Here is a 16,561-nt window from a genome sequence, read left to right on the forward strand (position 1 = left end):
AATATAGAAGCCACCCTCCTCGAATGTACGTTTATACGGAACTTAGTGAACGAAATACCCTAAGAACGATTATGCGTTCCGAAAAGTCGATGTACCATCTTCGAATCACGAATCCGTAAAGGTCATGCTTTACCCCTCAATTTTAGATCGATACAAATGCACTTTTGGAATTTCTAAAGGGACAAAGAAGTCTTCAAGGTAAGGAAAAATTTGAAAAAATGTTTAAAAGAGTATCTTGTACGTGCATTGACATGAACGACATTTACCTAGCGGGATGTTTCCACGACGAAAACGTGTGAAGCAAGATCGATCTACCGTCGTCTCCAGGACGTGAATTCACGAGTGTAGCGATCCCGAACATCACGATATTTCCATGACTCTAATGAAATACGCCTTTTCTCGGGAACGATGAAGAAACCGACGTGTCCCTCAAATTTATTCTTCAAATTCGCAATCTCAAATTGCCCAGCAATCTCTTCTAGATTCCCATCCAGGAAAAAGGGGGACATTCGACGACCAACGGAGACATGTCGAAAGGTCGATGCACTGCTTCCAAAACATAGGTCGATGCTGCATCATCGGCCTCGAGAGTCCCTCGTAAACGCTATTTTTGACCATTTTATAAACACTGAAAGTATGTCGTGTTATTTTGCAAGTATCCAAAATAATTCGTCATCTCAGATTTTCTTTTAAACGAAACTTTTTTTGACAGAGAATAAGCCTAATTTTAATTATATTTATTACACTTATATTTATAAATGTTTCTCATCTAACCTGGAGAACGATACCTAAAACCTTACAGCTGTCCAATCCACAAGGATATCCAAAGATTACAAATTACTGGCAAACGAATGTGGCCACGCGTTTATCCGACCAGGCACCAAAGTCCTGTTTCCTGCACGGTGAAGACCAGAAGGCGGGTCTCACCTGTAGCGAAGGCGCAACGAGTAAAGAGCTTTGGCTCGGTTAGCGGACATTCGACGACTTCGTTTGGAAATTTCGAAAACGTGCCCCCGATTTCTTTAAACCCTACCCTGCGCGTAAGCGGAGCGTCGCTCGCAATGTCGACGCTGCGCAAGACTCGCGACTTCGCGAGAGCGGTGTGCGGCCCAAGCCCGGTAAAAACAGAGGAGGAACGAGCCACTTGAAACCTAACCACTATCGTAAACGGTTAAAGAGCGTTGACAGAGTTATGACCACGTGACCCCCTACACCCGTCCAACTAATCCCCGGGTCACTCCACTCTGACTCTCGATCCGAGCCATTCGGTCGAGATCCGCTCTGGTTCTTTCGCGCTCGGTCGAATGTTTCTCTCGTTTTCTCTTTCTCTTGACCGGACGTGCTAGCGCTAGTCGCATCCGCGCTAGCGCGATCGACCATTCGGTACTTCTCGTCAATGACCGGATTCGCGCCTCTCCTATCCAGAATCGATTGGTCGGGGCATGTCAGGATCCCGGATCGGCATCGAAGCATGCGTTGTGAGAACACCGATTCAAAACTTACTCGTAAATATGTAAAAATGCACTTATGGTTACAAGTTTCCTTTCCGTTTCGATCTTCCTTTGAAACTTAGTCTTTCGCGTACGATCGGTGAGCACTTTTCTATCGATCCATTGAACGGTTGTAATTCTCCGTCGGAGGGGCAATTTTTGGATGTACGGGCGCCCGAAGCGGAACGACATTACCTACGGCACTAATCGACGAAGGGGCTGTGAATCGTTAATCCGCTAATCTATCAACTGGTTTTGAAGTTCTTTCACGACTCCGTTTTGGACCAGCAGGTGTCGTGCGACGATCGACCGAAGCTCGGTTGCTGCTCGATCAGCGGCGGTTCGCGTTTTCCAAGAAACTCACTCGACGATCGAACGACCCGGGGCGATTCGTCCGATGGACACGACACTGCAGCACACGACGAGCACCCACGTGTCGTCACTCTTCGTGCCGCTATCAGAGCTTAGGAGCGCGACCTTGTCGACGATTTCGCGGTCCTGCGACTTCTATCTCGTGGCAGTGACCCCGTGATCTCGGCGTTGCGGTCGTTACCATTGCGTCGGTACTTCGAATCCGCCGGTCGAGTTTTGCCTGGCTCCTCCAAGAATTCAAATGCAATCGGAAGAGAGCCTCTTCAAACTCTCGTCGAACTTCGACTCCACGCATCTCGAGTAGCTTGGCGATGTTCCTACCGGGAGTAAAGGCCTTCGCCGCGTGTGCCTCGCGATAACGATGTCGCAACGATAATCGTAATAATCGGTCAATGCAATTACAGAAAATTTAATATTATTTGGTGTCAAACAGCCCGATTGGCCAGCTCTCATCACTATGCTTACGGTTATCGTTATGCGAGGTATCCGAGCAGAGTCTAACGACACGCCGCGTGTCTTTTGTAAGCGACCGAATTAAGCAGAATTAAACAAGCGGAGGACGTCGTTTCGTCACCCGGTCAACATTCCGTGCCCCCTCTCGAATGCCGCATGCCCTAAACGCCGGCATACCCTTGACCTTCTGTTCGGTTCAGTTAGCGCGACGTCGACGGTCTCTCTTCGTAACCCGAAGGACCGCGGAGTCGTCCACGCGCATCCGGAAGTGGAGACCCTCGTTTCTCCCTTGCCCCGACACTTCGTGCGATGGTTACGCAAGGCAACCGGACGGGGAATGTTTCTTCTCCATCTCGTATGCTTTTCAGAACCTCCGGCTTCTCCGTATCTTCGGACCCCGTGCCGCCCTGAAAAAAGGAGGAACGGAAAAGGGTCATTCGACTGCGTTCAAGTTCGCTCGTCTCGTGCTCTAAGTCAAGAGTTTACGTCGTCGCTAAATCGTTACCAGTCCGATGTTCGGATCCAGTGACGTCGGCGGCGGCGGCGGCGGCGGCGGCGGCGGCGGCGGCGGCGGCGGCGACAGCGGCGACGGCAGCGGATAAAACGCGGTCGTCGAAGAGCGATAATAAAGAAGTGTACGCATCCCTATCTCGCTTGCAAACGAGCCTCTGAGCCGCTTTGACTTCCGGACTGAATCCGCACTCGTATCGGGAACGGCAAAGAGCAAGAACGAGAGGACGTGGCTCCGTCGACTCGCCGAGGTGCAAAGTGGCTCGTTGGAGCAAAGGAAGAATTTCACCGAACGAGGAACGCGAGCGACTTAACGCTCCGATAAGGTACTCTACGACCAACTGCCATGATAAGCCGAAATAAGATAGCGGGGCATTCGTCGACGGCACTCGGCGATATCTCAAAGTCAATGTCCTATGAAGGACTATGTGCACTCGACACACCGACACCCGCTACGTGAACGTTCGCTTGGCTTGCGCACGGCACAGTTGCGCACCGAAATACGGCACCACCGACTCGACGCCACAGTAGCAATGGTGGTAGAGTGGTGGCGACGGTGACGATGGTACACTCGTGGTGGTAGACGGGACGACTCTAAGCGAGGATAGTTCTGCCGTATCGAGAGCACGCGCTCGCTCCGTCACTCGTTCGGACGCACGCAGCGAAATGTCCGTAAGCGGAGCCGAATTCGTACCACTGCCACTCCGGGACCCGGACGCCATATGGAACCTTCGGGACGTTCCGACTCTTAACCATAAAATATATTTCCAACTTACCGAAGAAATGGTATTTGCTACGGAAAGCGACGAATTGGAAGTACCCGATTTTCCGCTGGTGCAAGGAAAAGTTCAATCTTTTACTGTATCGATTACAAATTCTATGCAAACGTTATTTAAGTCCCCTCGTTACGGATGCCGTGAAAAAGTAGCGTTTAGATATTTTTCATTTCCAATTTACTACCAAACGAATAAAGTTAAGATTATTTTGTAAATTTGCTTGTATAGCCGAAAGTGAAGGCGAGTCGTTATAAGAGCGGCATGAATGGAAAATCGTGTTGGACTTGGCAGGGATATACGAGATTACGGCATCGGACATCCTCGGTAAGAGTATACCGACAAAACGTGGGTGGGTGCCCGAGCAGAGGCGAGGGCCAGGGCGGAGCGAAGTGGAGTAATCGAGACGATAAGACCGATTGAAATAAGCAGCCGAAATGATTCAGGGGCTTAACCTTAAACTTCACGGAGTGGAAGGTTACGGCGAAGACGCAGATGCGGAGGTCTCGTTCAGCGAACTCGCGATCGCGAAAGTCTCCGATATCCTAACGATACGGCTCGACTGGATAGCAAATCACGGGAAACTTTCTCCGCCACGTTACGCAGGAGTTCCGAGCTATTTCATGACCGGTTGATCATTGTTCCCGATCTCGGTCGCTTTTTTACCTCCTTCGAGTTCCCATCGGCGGATCCGTCCCGAGCGTTGCCGCGGCGTAAATATTAATGACTCGCTCTTTCCATCTCTCCAGACTGGAGATCTAAACGAATTTCTGATTCCGGGGTCACGTGGTCAGTGAACCGTTCGGTCGTTTCCAGGATTCCGGCGAAGAAGTCAGATTCCAGTTCATAAGTCTCAGCCGAAATTATTTTGTACACTTGGTCGTTTCTAGTCAATGGCGATATTCGTCATTCGATCGCGGCGAGAGACATCCACTTGAGACGGATAGAACATGTTATTTCAACGTCCTAAGTGGAAGTTTGTTATTTGACGAATCTACATTGAAAGGTTATACGTTGTACGAATGAAACGTTGAATAACGATAAGAAAATAATCTGTAATGAAGGTAGGCAAATAACGTCCCAATTTCGAGAGAAAAACCTATCTCCAAGCGGACGCATAACGAAGAACGTGTAATTGGCCCCGAGCCGTTCGGGTCCCTCCTTTTCCATTCGACCGGACTACGTCCGCGACCTCGCGGCCGTCTCCGAAGCCTACCGCGAATACCTCGCCCTCGAGATTACCGGTGCTTCCGTACGCCTCTACCTTCCGTGGACGGGTCGCGCCATCGCGGGCCCTCGCCAGTGGCGGTCCGTGGCGACCGGGGTGGCGGAATCAGGAAGAGAGCGTTGCACCGTGCGAGGGTACTGTACCAGTGAACCCGAGGCCTCCCCTCGCCGCGCGCGCGTTGGGGCCGCGGCCTTCCAGAATCGCGGAAGGGGTGGGTGCGCGGTCGGCGGAGGGGCCGTAGGGGTCGGCGGGGAAGGTTGCGCGCGCTCTCTCCGGCGGTGGCGGCGGCGCCGACAGCGGCAGTGGAGGGGACGACGTCGACGCCGCTCGCGGTAGGCGGAGGAGTGGGGGCGTGGCGGGCGAGAGCGGAGGAGAGCTCGCGGCGGCGAGGAGAGGTCATCGACCCCAGCGGCTCGCTGCCGGCTGCTAGAGCGCTAGTACGTACCGTGCTCCTCGTTCCGCGTTCGTACCTCGTGCGCGCTTTACTCCACCGCGGCGCGGTACGGCCGTCTCTCGCTCCCTCTTACCATCTTTCCATCTCGGTCTTTTTTCTCCGCCGAGGGAAAACTTGCTTTCGTCCGGGAGAGGGCCAGACCACCGTCGCGGCGGCTTCGCGCGCGCGCGCGCGCGCGCACCCAACGTTAGGTGACGGCGTAGTGCCGGTGACGCTCCGAGAGTCGCGCGCCGATATCTCACTCTCCGCCGGGACGCGAACGTACGACGCGCGGCACGACCTAACCTCCTACGCGCCGACCTCGGAGAGAGAAAGATCCCCACCGCCGCACGGCGCCCTCGCATAGGTGACACCTAGGGGACTCGGGAGCCGCGGGCTCGACGACGACGAGGAAGACCAGGAAGAAGGCCAGGGGCGAGCCCTGAAGCGGATCGCGCACAGCTGCTCGGGCGGGAGCGCCGACCGGGCCCTTCGGAGTGTCGGGCGGGCCGCCGCACGGCCCGCCGCTGCCGCGTGTGTGTGCGCGCACTCGGCCCGAGAACGGCCTGCCGCCTCCGCCGCCTCCGCAGCCGCCGCAGCCGCCGCGTGCCACGAATCGACGGGCTCGTGCGTTCCTCGGGAGCCCGCGCTTCACCCCCGTATCCCGGGCTTCCCTGTGCGTCTCTCCGAAGCGGCGCCTTCTCTCTGCTCGAGTTCCTCTCCCGGAACGCTCCGTCCTGCGTCTTCTCGTATTTCAACATGATTCTTTGATACGTAGGACGACTCGCTCGTCCACCCCAGTGGACAATCGCGAAGTGGCGCGAGACCGTACTTAAATCTGGGAAATTTAAGTATACCGTTTTCCTGCTGCCTGCACGTACCGACTCACCGATCTTTTTGTCCCTCACCCTGTCTCTTTCTCACTCTCACTCTCACTGTCTCTCTCTCTCTCTCTCTCGCTCTCTCTCTCTGTCTCTCTCTCTCTCTCTCTCTCTCTTTCTCCCTCTCCCTCTCCCTCTCCCTCTCCGTCTCACTCTCCCTCACCCTCCCTGTCTCGTTCTCTCTCTTGCTCCCGTCGTGGCTCGACGTTTGGAGGCGGAGAGAGAAGACCGCGTTTTGATAGCCAGAATGCCTTTTGCTTTCGACCCGTTTCACGAGGCAGGTCTAAATTTATAGAAGAACCTTTAAGTCGCGTCCCCAGGATCGCGCCGATCCGTGTTAACCCTGGAGTACTGCTGTGTCGGGTGTCGAAAGAATTGTCCAGTTGTGTTCGTAGTGTGATACAAATTTCATTGTTTCTACCAGAATTTTGAAAAGTGGAAGTAATCTTAGCTGCATCGGAAGACGTACAATCCCGGCGGAATAGATCTACTTGTCCAGGACAACTATCATCCACCGTTGATTGTGACGCAACGAGTCATCTCGTTTGCAATTTATTAATTACAAAGTTTATGTTGCTGGTTGTACTGCATCGGATGGCATTGTCAACTGGACTGGATTTTATCGAGAAAGTGTAAGTTCCGCCGTTCTCGGATACTGGGCGTACCTTGCAAAATTCATCATTTTACCGAGAAACTGAAATATGTAAAAATCGCCTTTTTGTCCCACTCACCTGACTTTAAAGGCTCTCCCAAACTATTGGTACTTCAGGGTTAAAGAAGTTTCGTCAATCGGAATAATTCGGATTTAAGAACTCGGTTTCTGATGCCTTTTCCGACCGAGGTCGATCCTCGTTCCCATCGGGATTCTCGCGTGCGACGCATGCGTGCTCGGCAAACGACCAACACGTTATCACGTTCTTTCCATTAATGTTGTCTCGATGGTAGGGACATTTGCCGATCGTGCGACGAGAAACTACCCTCTACGGGAACGCTTGACGAAACGTCCGGCGAATTAAAGTCGCGCCGTTCGGTAAGATAATAGCACGAGGTCGTCCGTCGAACCGTAAAAGTGGCTCGACCTACGTCAACGTGCGACGTTTTGCACGAAACGAGTCCATATCGCGCGACCCGGCGGATTCTCTACAATTGGATAGCGCTGCTGGAAGTGCTGGGTTTGATCCTTGACCGATCGTGGGATACGAGTGGGTCGACTCAGTCCTCGACGATGAGAAGCGCGTCGACGGGCGCGATTCCAAGTTTCGTAGGTGGTCGCGAACACCGCTCTCCTCGGCCGCACGGTGAAACCTCGCTCGTAGCCACCTCGAGGCTCGCGAGGAAAGTGACATCGAAATCGCGCGGCCGACCACGGTATCGCGTTCGCGAGGCCACTCGCTTTCGCGAAGAGAGTGAACTTTCTTCGCTGCACTAATCGGTCAACTTCGCCGCTTCGCCGGACGAATTCAATCGCGACCGCGATTGCCGGCAGGGTCCGATATCGGACGGCCAGGTCGGGAAGACCGTGTCGACCCGTGCAACTCGAAATTCGGGGACAAATTGAACGATCGAAGGATAAATTTTATATGAGCGTAATTCGCGAGCTCGCGTTTAACCGTCGACGTTCTTTCTTTTTTCGAAAGTGCGTTTCAAATTGAAAACCTACTACCCGATAAGTTGGCGAGGTATTAATTTTCATTTCTTTATCTTGAATTTTCGACGCTTGTAATTATTTTGATCGTCACGTTTTCTCCCTCGAAACTGCGAGCACGCACGCGCGTAGGCAATCCCTTGATTCCTCTTAGCTGTAATTGGCAATTGATTACGTCCGCGATCGCAACGACTTTGCCGTGAATGTCCTCCCGCGGTTTTGGAGAACCCGCGTAGTCTAGAGTCTACAGTGGTCGGATCGTAATATCGGGAAATGCGATTAAGTGAAAAAAAAGTTACGACGTCGCGTAGTTAATCGGTACCAAAACGGACTACCCATGCGCATCCTCCAAGACCCGTGGGACCGGCCGGGTCGAAGGGTGCCACGAAGCTCTTAATCTCATGCGGCGATCGGCAGCTACTCGAAGCAGTTGCGGAACGATCGTCGACCGATCTCAAATCGTGCGAGTCAATCGTCCGGAAGATATCCCGTCTCTGCGTTCATCTACATTCACCCGTATCCACTTGCAGAAGATCCGTCAGCGGAAGATCCTAGAATACAGGAAAAGGCGACGGTACGATCGAAAGGCGTCGCGTCCGGAGAGGCCGATCCGCGCGATCGGAACGCTCCCCCGTGGGAGGCCCTTAGCGTTCTTGGTTCTTGGGTAGATTACGGCACGGCCGAGTTTCGGAGTCTTCCCCGCCGTCGTCGACCTCACGGCGTTGGGTCGTTGCGAGTACGTTTCTCGCGTATCCGAGAAACGTACTCCCGTTTGAGATACGTAAACCAAAAGATAAATCACATGGTCACCAGAATATACAAGGAGGGGTGCGTTATCTTTCAGCGAGGAGAAGCTACAGACCCCTCGGAGCCTAGCGGCCTTCGGTGCGTGGCGGGTACGCCGGAGAACGCGTCCTTAGAAAAACTATGTTACCGTGGTGGGAACGGGAACGGGAATGGCAACGACAACGGCCGCGGTAACGGGAACGGGAACGGGAACGGGAACGGGAACGATCCACCGGGCCCCGACCTAGTCGCGGCGCGGCAAGCGGAGAGTGAGCGCTCGAGAGGAATTTAAAAGTGAAACCGTGACGATCCTCCGACGTTTAGCGCTACGTCTCGCGCCGTCCTGACATAATCGCTACCGAGATCGACTTGGCACCGGCGCGCCACTGGTGCGGGCCAATCGTGACGACTCTCGCCCGTTACCCACGTACCCATTGGCCGGCCGGCGCGGCCCTCCGTCACCCGCGGGTCGGGAAGCTGGCGCGCGCACGCGCGCCCTTCGAACATCCGGTTGAGTGTGCGAGCTTAGCGGACACCACGTGACCGCGTACGATTTCCGACCGACCATGAGGCTCGCGCGCCGACGCGAGCCCCTGTGACTCCGCTCCCCCATTGGCCGGATCGACGCGCGTCGCCTAGGCAACCCTGCCGCGACGCTTCTCCCGACGACCCCGGCGCACGAGGAGATCGCTGGCGTTTGCATTGATGGCAGCTCATCGACGAACCAAAAATGTGAGTCTCTTCGACTTTCGATTTTTACCCCGCTCCGATGCTCGGTCCACCTCTTCGATGTATTTCCAACGAGCGACTACTTTTTTTCGATGAGATGTCTCGTTCGTTTCCGATGGCTGATAGATATGCGTTACACGAAGCCGTCGTTTCGCGTTTTGCAGGGACGTGGGTAAAGCGGTACATCCTCTTATTTCGATCAACCTGTATACAATTTCGACGCTGATACTTTAAGATGTAAAAAGTGGGAAACCGATATTACGGAATTACGTTAACGGTGATACGCCTTCGAAAGACTCGTTTGTGGGAATCGCCAAGGAATTATTATTTTATTTTTTTGACGGTCGTGTACCAGCGAACAAAAATATTACGCTCGTCGGTAACTCCTACAAACGACGGACACGTTTTTGTTGAACGCGATAAAATCTCGGTCTCTCGTTCTGATGAAAGTTTCCCTAAACTGACATCACCCCGCGAGGTCATGCAGAATCGCTACGAAACCAACCACTGCCGCGAACGAGAGAAATCTTTACTTTCATAGCGGAAAGGAAAGGAAAGGAACCGGATAGTCGATAGCTCGAGCTCTCGCGTGTCGCGGATCGCTTGCGAATCGAATTTCACTTCGTCGCTCTTTCCTCGGATATCGTTTGCAGAAACGGGAATCGCGCTTCCAGGAGAGTCTCGAATTAATGGTCATCTCGGTGCGGCTTTTGGAATACATCCACTGTTGTCGCGTGGCACGAGTGCACTAAAACGCCCGCGTGTATTATGACTTTGATCGGTTAAGCTGCTGCCCTGAGAATACGGTGATTTATATTCCTGGTTTAGGTGAAAACATGGAAGGACGGTTAAACGAAGGCAGAACTCGCCAAGTGACAATAAGACAAAGTGTCCCCATCGTGTGCTGGCACGAGTCGAACGGACTTAAAGGAACGAAGATGCTTATCGCGTACTTACTCGAACGCGACAAGAAAATCGGCGACATCGGCGCGTCTCTCTGTCGTTTTATCCGCTGGAAGCTTCCTCTCGGCCATCGGCGGCGCGCGACGGAAGCTGAGCCGAGCTGCTCTTCCGGCATAGCTGGCGCGCTTCACCGCCGACCCGTGAATCGCGCTCGATTTCTATCGAGTGCCGCGAGTCTCGGTGGAAAGTACCTACTTCGTTTCCCGGAGCCAGCCTTGCCGATAATCAGCGATGCGCCTCACTGCCAGTCGCCGTTAACCAGCGATCGCCAGACGGAGGAAGACTCTTGCTTTTGAGCCTCAAAAATGAAAGCCAACGGAGACGCGTTTCTTCGGGGTTTTATCTAACGTTGAACGAAAAGCAGGGCGTTTCCGGATAAATACAGGGGTCGATCGGACGGTTCCGAAGATCGTCGATTCTCCTTAGCGGAGGATAAATGGTCGACACCTGCGACTCCGTCGGCAGCTCTCGAGGAGACGCCTTTTGTCCTCCGATTGAAACGCTCGGCGTAACTAGGCTTTGTCTTTACCTCGTTCTTTGACGTAACGAGGCCTCCAACCTCGGGAACAACGACGCATCGATCACCGGGACCGACGATAAGAAATTATGACCTCTGTTCTTTTTATTCCGCCCTGCCGGAGGGGTTCCCACGCGGAGCGCCGATACCGCGTTTCGTGCATCTCGCGAAAAAATGGACACCTCCTCCAATAGGGGCCGTAAAAGCCTGCGGATTTATTGGACGCTTTTACTCGACTCGCATCTCGTGGGCTCCCGCCGTGAATTTAAGCGCGCTACCATTAGCCAATATTTTCCGCAATTTCGGTCCCTTATTTTTCGTCGCGTTAAAACGAACGGACGGGATCGAACGCGGCCAGAGGGCGTCGTCTGGAGACGCCATTATTTTCCGGCGATCGGCGTCCCTCTCGATCCCTGTCCTTCCGATCGTTTATCGAGACTCGTGAATGCCGAGAGGAGGCAGCAGCCGTTTTCCGCCCGCTCTCCGAGCCACACGCGCCGCGGAGTCCCGCACGCGATACGACGCCGGGCCGCGGCCGCAAGCGGCCGCGGCCCGGCGTCGTCGGAGCGCGCTCGGGCTCGAGCTCGGGTCAACGGCCGCGACATCGGGCGGGCTCGGCCGAGCTCGGCCGCGCTCGGCACTAGGTCAGTGATGGAGTCACTGGCCGCCCTGGGCGTCGAGGCAATGACACCGAGCACGCCGCGCTGGCCCCCCAGTCCCTCCCGGCGCTCCCTCTGCCCCGCCCACCCTCCCCGCACTTCCCGCGCCCCGTCGGCGTCACTCGAGACCGCGCCGCGTACTAGCGCGCTGGATTTACCGGCGCACCGCGTCATCGACGCGTTACCGGCCGACCGACGCCGGTGCACGCGCTTCGCCGATTCCCTCGCGACGATTTCCAATAGCGACACGCTCGGGCGGAAATATCGCCCAAGGCTGACGCGGATTGCAAACGCGCCGCCTTCTAGGGGCAACTCGCCCCCGACGCGACTCGGCCGAGGAATCGCGGGTTCCCGGAATTCTTTTGAACGATCGGTCACTAAGATCGAGATCTCGAAAACGACCCGGTCCGAAACCCGCGGGCTCTTTCGTGGCTCCGGTCGAACCGACAGGATCGGACCGCTCGGGCCGACGAGGAAGAGGAGACTTTGACACCGGTTGTGTCGATTCTGAAAATAAATCTGCCGATCCGTCTCAGGAGTGCCAGTGGCGGCTCATCGTAATTACGGATAATTTACGATGTCTTTTACGTCACGTGGTCGTCGCTTGGTCGAGGTGCTTTCTTCTCGCTGTATCTCCTTTCTCCGCTCTTCGCGAAACGCGTACTCGAGGTCGTCCGACACCTGTCATTGCGATTCGGTTAAATTAAATATCCTTTTCGTTGCTCTCTTCTCCCCAACGATTTGTCGCTTCTCTCGAACCAACTTGGGCCAGTATCGGAACACCGAAGCTTATTTTCGACTGAAACGTATTACTAATCGGAGAAATTAAAATACCGTTACTAATCGACGATGCATCGAAACGTCCAGAGTCCATTCTTTAGGGTCAAGCGTTGGAACAAATGTTTAAATACTATCCAAACGTGCACCCGCATTAGAAGGACTCGTTCGGGAATAATTGTTTGATGTCGTCTCGCATCCGTGGTTTCTTTCGAAAAGGCACCCTGAATCAATGAGGTCAATTTGCGCCCCGAGGAGACTTTGACCCTGGGTTAGTACCGAAAATAAATTCGAGCCCCACCGAAAGACTCGATCGTCTCCCGCGATCTCGCCGGAATCGCGCGTCGTGGATAATTTACGAGCGCCCCTCCTTTTTGACGTTTGCCTCCAAGCGCGATCGTGGTATCCCTCGACGATTCTCAAAATCGTGGTCGTTAAGGCGACCGTTATCGCGCAATCCCAACGAACTAACGATGGAGCATAATCAATAATCGACCGTAATCGACTGCGAAAACGTCCCCGAATCCAAAGAACGAGAGTCTTCGACGAACCGAAAATCCCCCGTTCCCGCGCCGGTGTATTCAGCTCGACAGGGGTCGAAAAGCGATCCCCCAGTTTTTTCTCTTCCCACCGACCACGGGACTAGCTCTCCCATCGCGCCGCATCGGGAAAGGAAAAGGGAAGTCGAGGGTCGGGATGAGGGCGAGACTCGAAAAGAGAGGAAAAGGGAGGGAGAAGACGCATCCTCGGAGTCGAACCGGGGATTGCGGCTGGAACGACTCGCGCGTGCCGCTCGGAATGGACACGACCGCGAAATACCGGTAACGCGACTATCCTAGCACCCAGTTGTCGTCGCTTTCATGTCGCTGAAGAAAGTAATCTCGGTCATTACGAAACGTCGACCGCGGCAACATTTCGCAAGAACCCTGCAACTCGATTTGCACATCGGCACGGTCGTTCGTCCCTTCGGTCGAGACCTCGCAGAAGGGACAACGATACGGGAAAATTGGTTCGCGGGGAAGGGAGCGTCGAGAAAGGGGAAAAGGCAAAGGGGGTCCCCGGCGGTTCCCCGGTGGATACCCGGTGTAGGTGGCCCTGGAAGCCACGTGGCCGCGTGGGACACGGGAGCGGTTTAGCTAGCGGGATCGTGAGTAAGCCAGCGGGACGACTCGTCCGGAGGTTAGCTACTACGGGCACCGCTAGCCAGTGATGCGAGTCTGCCTCTCTCGATTCACCGCGCCGGAGACTTTCACCTCTTCGGCCTGCCAACCGGACGACCGCGACGCCCGGCTCTCGCTCGCCGCCGCCGTTCGAACGAGTCCTCCGACGATTGACCGCGAATCCCTATTGGACGGCATCTCGGTGTTACTCGAATCGATCTAAAGTCATTTCTCGATCGAAGGCGGCGCGACTCAAAATCGCGTGAGCGCATTCCTGGGTGCCTCGGGGTCTCCGAACGAGGCGACGACGACGCTCGTTGACGCAATCGACGGTCGTTCCTTTACGGTCGCGAAATACCGTTCCGTCCGAGTCGCCAAAATCGCTCGTTAGACGGAATTCGACAGCTTTCACCCGATGGGGTCCACGGTAGCAGTTCTCCGTTCGAGATGCGAGACAAGGAACGTCTCGCAATGACCTGCCAGAGAGAAGAAAACTAGATCAGGGAGTGAGGGACTTCCGAAGGTGAATCGTTACGAGTTCGCGTTTGGGTCGATGTAAAGCGTTTTCCGAGATACCGAAACTTGACGTTCGAACTGTCTCTCCGCTGGTGTATTGGCACCTTTTTATCGCGGAGGGACTTACGGGAAGACGTTTCGAACGAGAGGTGCACGATTTCGAGGGGGAACTACTCGCGACGGCACGATTCGCGATTTACCGCATGGCGATAAGTCGAAGGCGACTGGATGTCGCTTCGCGGCGACTCGCGACCGATTCGCGTTTTGCGAACCTCTGCCTTTTCGTCGGCGAGCCCGCGTTTTTCCGCACCGCTTGCAGATTTCATCACCCAGCCGTTCCAAGTACGGGGCGGCTCTTCCTGGTTCGTGCACGGAAACCGCTTCCGTGAAAAGCAAGTTATGCGCTCGTTTGCGACGAGCCAGCCCGCGATTGGCTGGTCGTTCTAATCTCCTCGCAACGTCAGTTGCGAGGAGGTTGCCTACCTCAAAGAATGACCGAGAGACCGGGAGTTCGGCAAAAGGCTAACGATCGTGGATCGACGATGCCTCGTAGCCGATTCGATCATTAGCCTTTTCCTTTTACCTACGCGGAAAATCAACCGAAATTACCGGACTTGGCTCAACGGAAAACAAAGCGGCGCCAAGTCAATCGTCCTTGGAACCGCGCGAACCGACGCGGTTCGTTGTCGAAGAGGAATCCGGATCGAAGGACTTCTGTCGGTGTTAACCGGCCTTAAGGTGGGCACCTTTGTTCCTTCGACGGTGCGTCCTTCGATCCGGTACGAGCAACCGTTCTGAATATGCGCGACCGTGATATGCACCTTCGTTTACCGAGTCGCGCGGCCGCATACCGTCGACTTGCGTTTCAAGGACTCGCGGAAGAGATTTACGAGTCGAGAAGGTGTCTCCGCGGCGACCAATCCGGTACCGAATCTTCCGCACCCCCGGGGGTTCCGCGACGCCAGACCGTGGCCGGGGGAAAAGAGGATCGGGACGAAACGGGGTCGAGCGAGAGTCGACCGAGAGTCGACCGATCGATTTCGTGCAACCCGGCCGAATCGTTTCCTCCCACCGATCCTCGATCGATCTCGTTCGCGCGTATCTCGCGGTTGACCGGCGATGACCGTGACATTACGGCAAGAAAAATTCAGCCTATCGACCGACTCGGTTTCTCGGCGCGTTCCTGCCCAGGGAATATCGTTTTGTAATCGATATACCTCTCGACGGCGCGCAAAGTACGGGGAAGGAAGCGGAACGCGGGGAGGCAAAACCGTATTATCGGTAAGAAGGCATCGCCGCAACAATGGCGCACAATCGGCGATATTTTACGGGCTATTAAAAATTAACTAGGCTACAGGTGCTGCGATATTCCCGGGCCGCCGTGCAAAGTTCCTTGTGAAATGAAAAATATCGATTCCAACGAGTCGAGTGTCTTGCCTTCGCGAAACGTTCGCGAGACGTAGACCGATGCGGTGCGGGGCTTGGGGAAAAAAAAGACATAACGGACCATTCCCGACGATACGACTCCGCGGACATTATCCGATAGTACGTTCGCGCATTCCACGTGGGAAGAGGCTTTATCGCGATCTCGCCTTTACCACGCACCTCCATCCCGGCGCTGGTTGCATTTATCCTTTGCCCGAGATGCGCGCTGACTCCAGCATCGGTCATTGGCGGCAACCGATGCACGTCCCAATGTCGAACGAACTCTTCTCCGCTCATGCGCCCTTCGGGGCGTCTCCGTTTCCCCGTGTACGCGGGAAAGATATCGTTTGAAAAAGGAATTTTCTTCTCCATTATACGGAGCACTTCGCGTACGAGTGTCCCCGCTTTTATCTCGCTAAGAATCGACTGACTCGACGTTCCAAATTTCTCATCTCTTGGAATAGTTCGCGAATACGAGCCGTTAGGCCACCGAAGCCAAAGATTGCGCTCACGTTTCGAGCCGGTTATTCCCAAATAATCGGCCGTCTTTGAGTTATCAGCGGTGAGAAGTGGACAATCGGAAAGACGTGGCAGCCGATCGGCGCGGAGTCGTCCGCCAAAAAGGAATGGTTTAACGATCGGAGCCCGTCCTCGAGAGGTTCGCGGTCGCGCCCAGAAGCGAGCGATGCTCGAAACTCCTAGAAAAGTAGCAATCGGGGATAAATCAATCGAGCCAAGCCTAGGTGCATTCACGTCCGAACGGCACGAGCACGCGTGGCGAGTGCACGGTGAACGTATCCTGGAGAGCCCATTGGTAGGGATTGCATTATCCTTTTGTTCCCTCCACGCTCGGCACCCGGCCCACGGAGAGGTGAAGGGCAACGCGCCACCGGTTTCCACAAGAAATGGAAATCCATTAGGCACGGCGCACGCACCGAGAGAGTGACCGAGACTGACCCTTTTCCTGGAGCGCCGTTTAAATCCTTCTCTAGCCGTCCCGAAATCGAGTTCTTCCGCCCGACTCGATCCCTCCCGAATTTGCCACGGTGTTGTGACTCCGAGCCCGCCGGTCGTTCGGCCCGGCTTCGTCGACGCGACAGCCAGGAGAAAGACACGGCTTCGTTTCACCGAGTAAGGCAACTTTGACCGCGACGGTCCTTTCTTCGATCTCGAGTCGAACCAGCCGGACGACGTAGGATCGTTAGCCGCTACAGGAACGATCAACGAGTTGGGGCAATTTCGTT

The 16,561-nt window shown here is 54.8% G+C and overlaps 1 long non-coding RNA gene across 1 annotated transcript in view; it reads right to left on the reverse strand.

Moving 5' to 3' along the window:
• Positions 1 to 722: 722 nt before the first annotated feature.
• LOC105696579 overlaps positions 723 to 16,561 on the reverse strand; it is a 29,400-nt gene continuing 13,561 nt past the window's right edge. Inside the window, exon 2 of the long non-coding RNA XR_001103730.1 lies at positions 723 to 2,722. This is a non-coding gene — a long non-coding RNA (uncharacterized LOC105696579). The remainder of the gene's footprint in view (positions 2,723 to 16,561) is intronic.

Source organism: Orussus abietinus, unplaced genomic scaffold (genome assembly GCF_000612105.2).
Source record: "Orussus abietinus isolate OABI.00-Male unplaced genomic scaffold, Oabi_2.0 scaffold101, whole genome shotgun sequence".
In the NCBI taxonomy this organism is placed as follows: Eukaryota; Metazoa; Arthropoda; class Insecta; order Hymenoptera; family Orussidae; genus Orussus; species Orussus abietinus.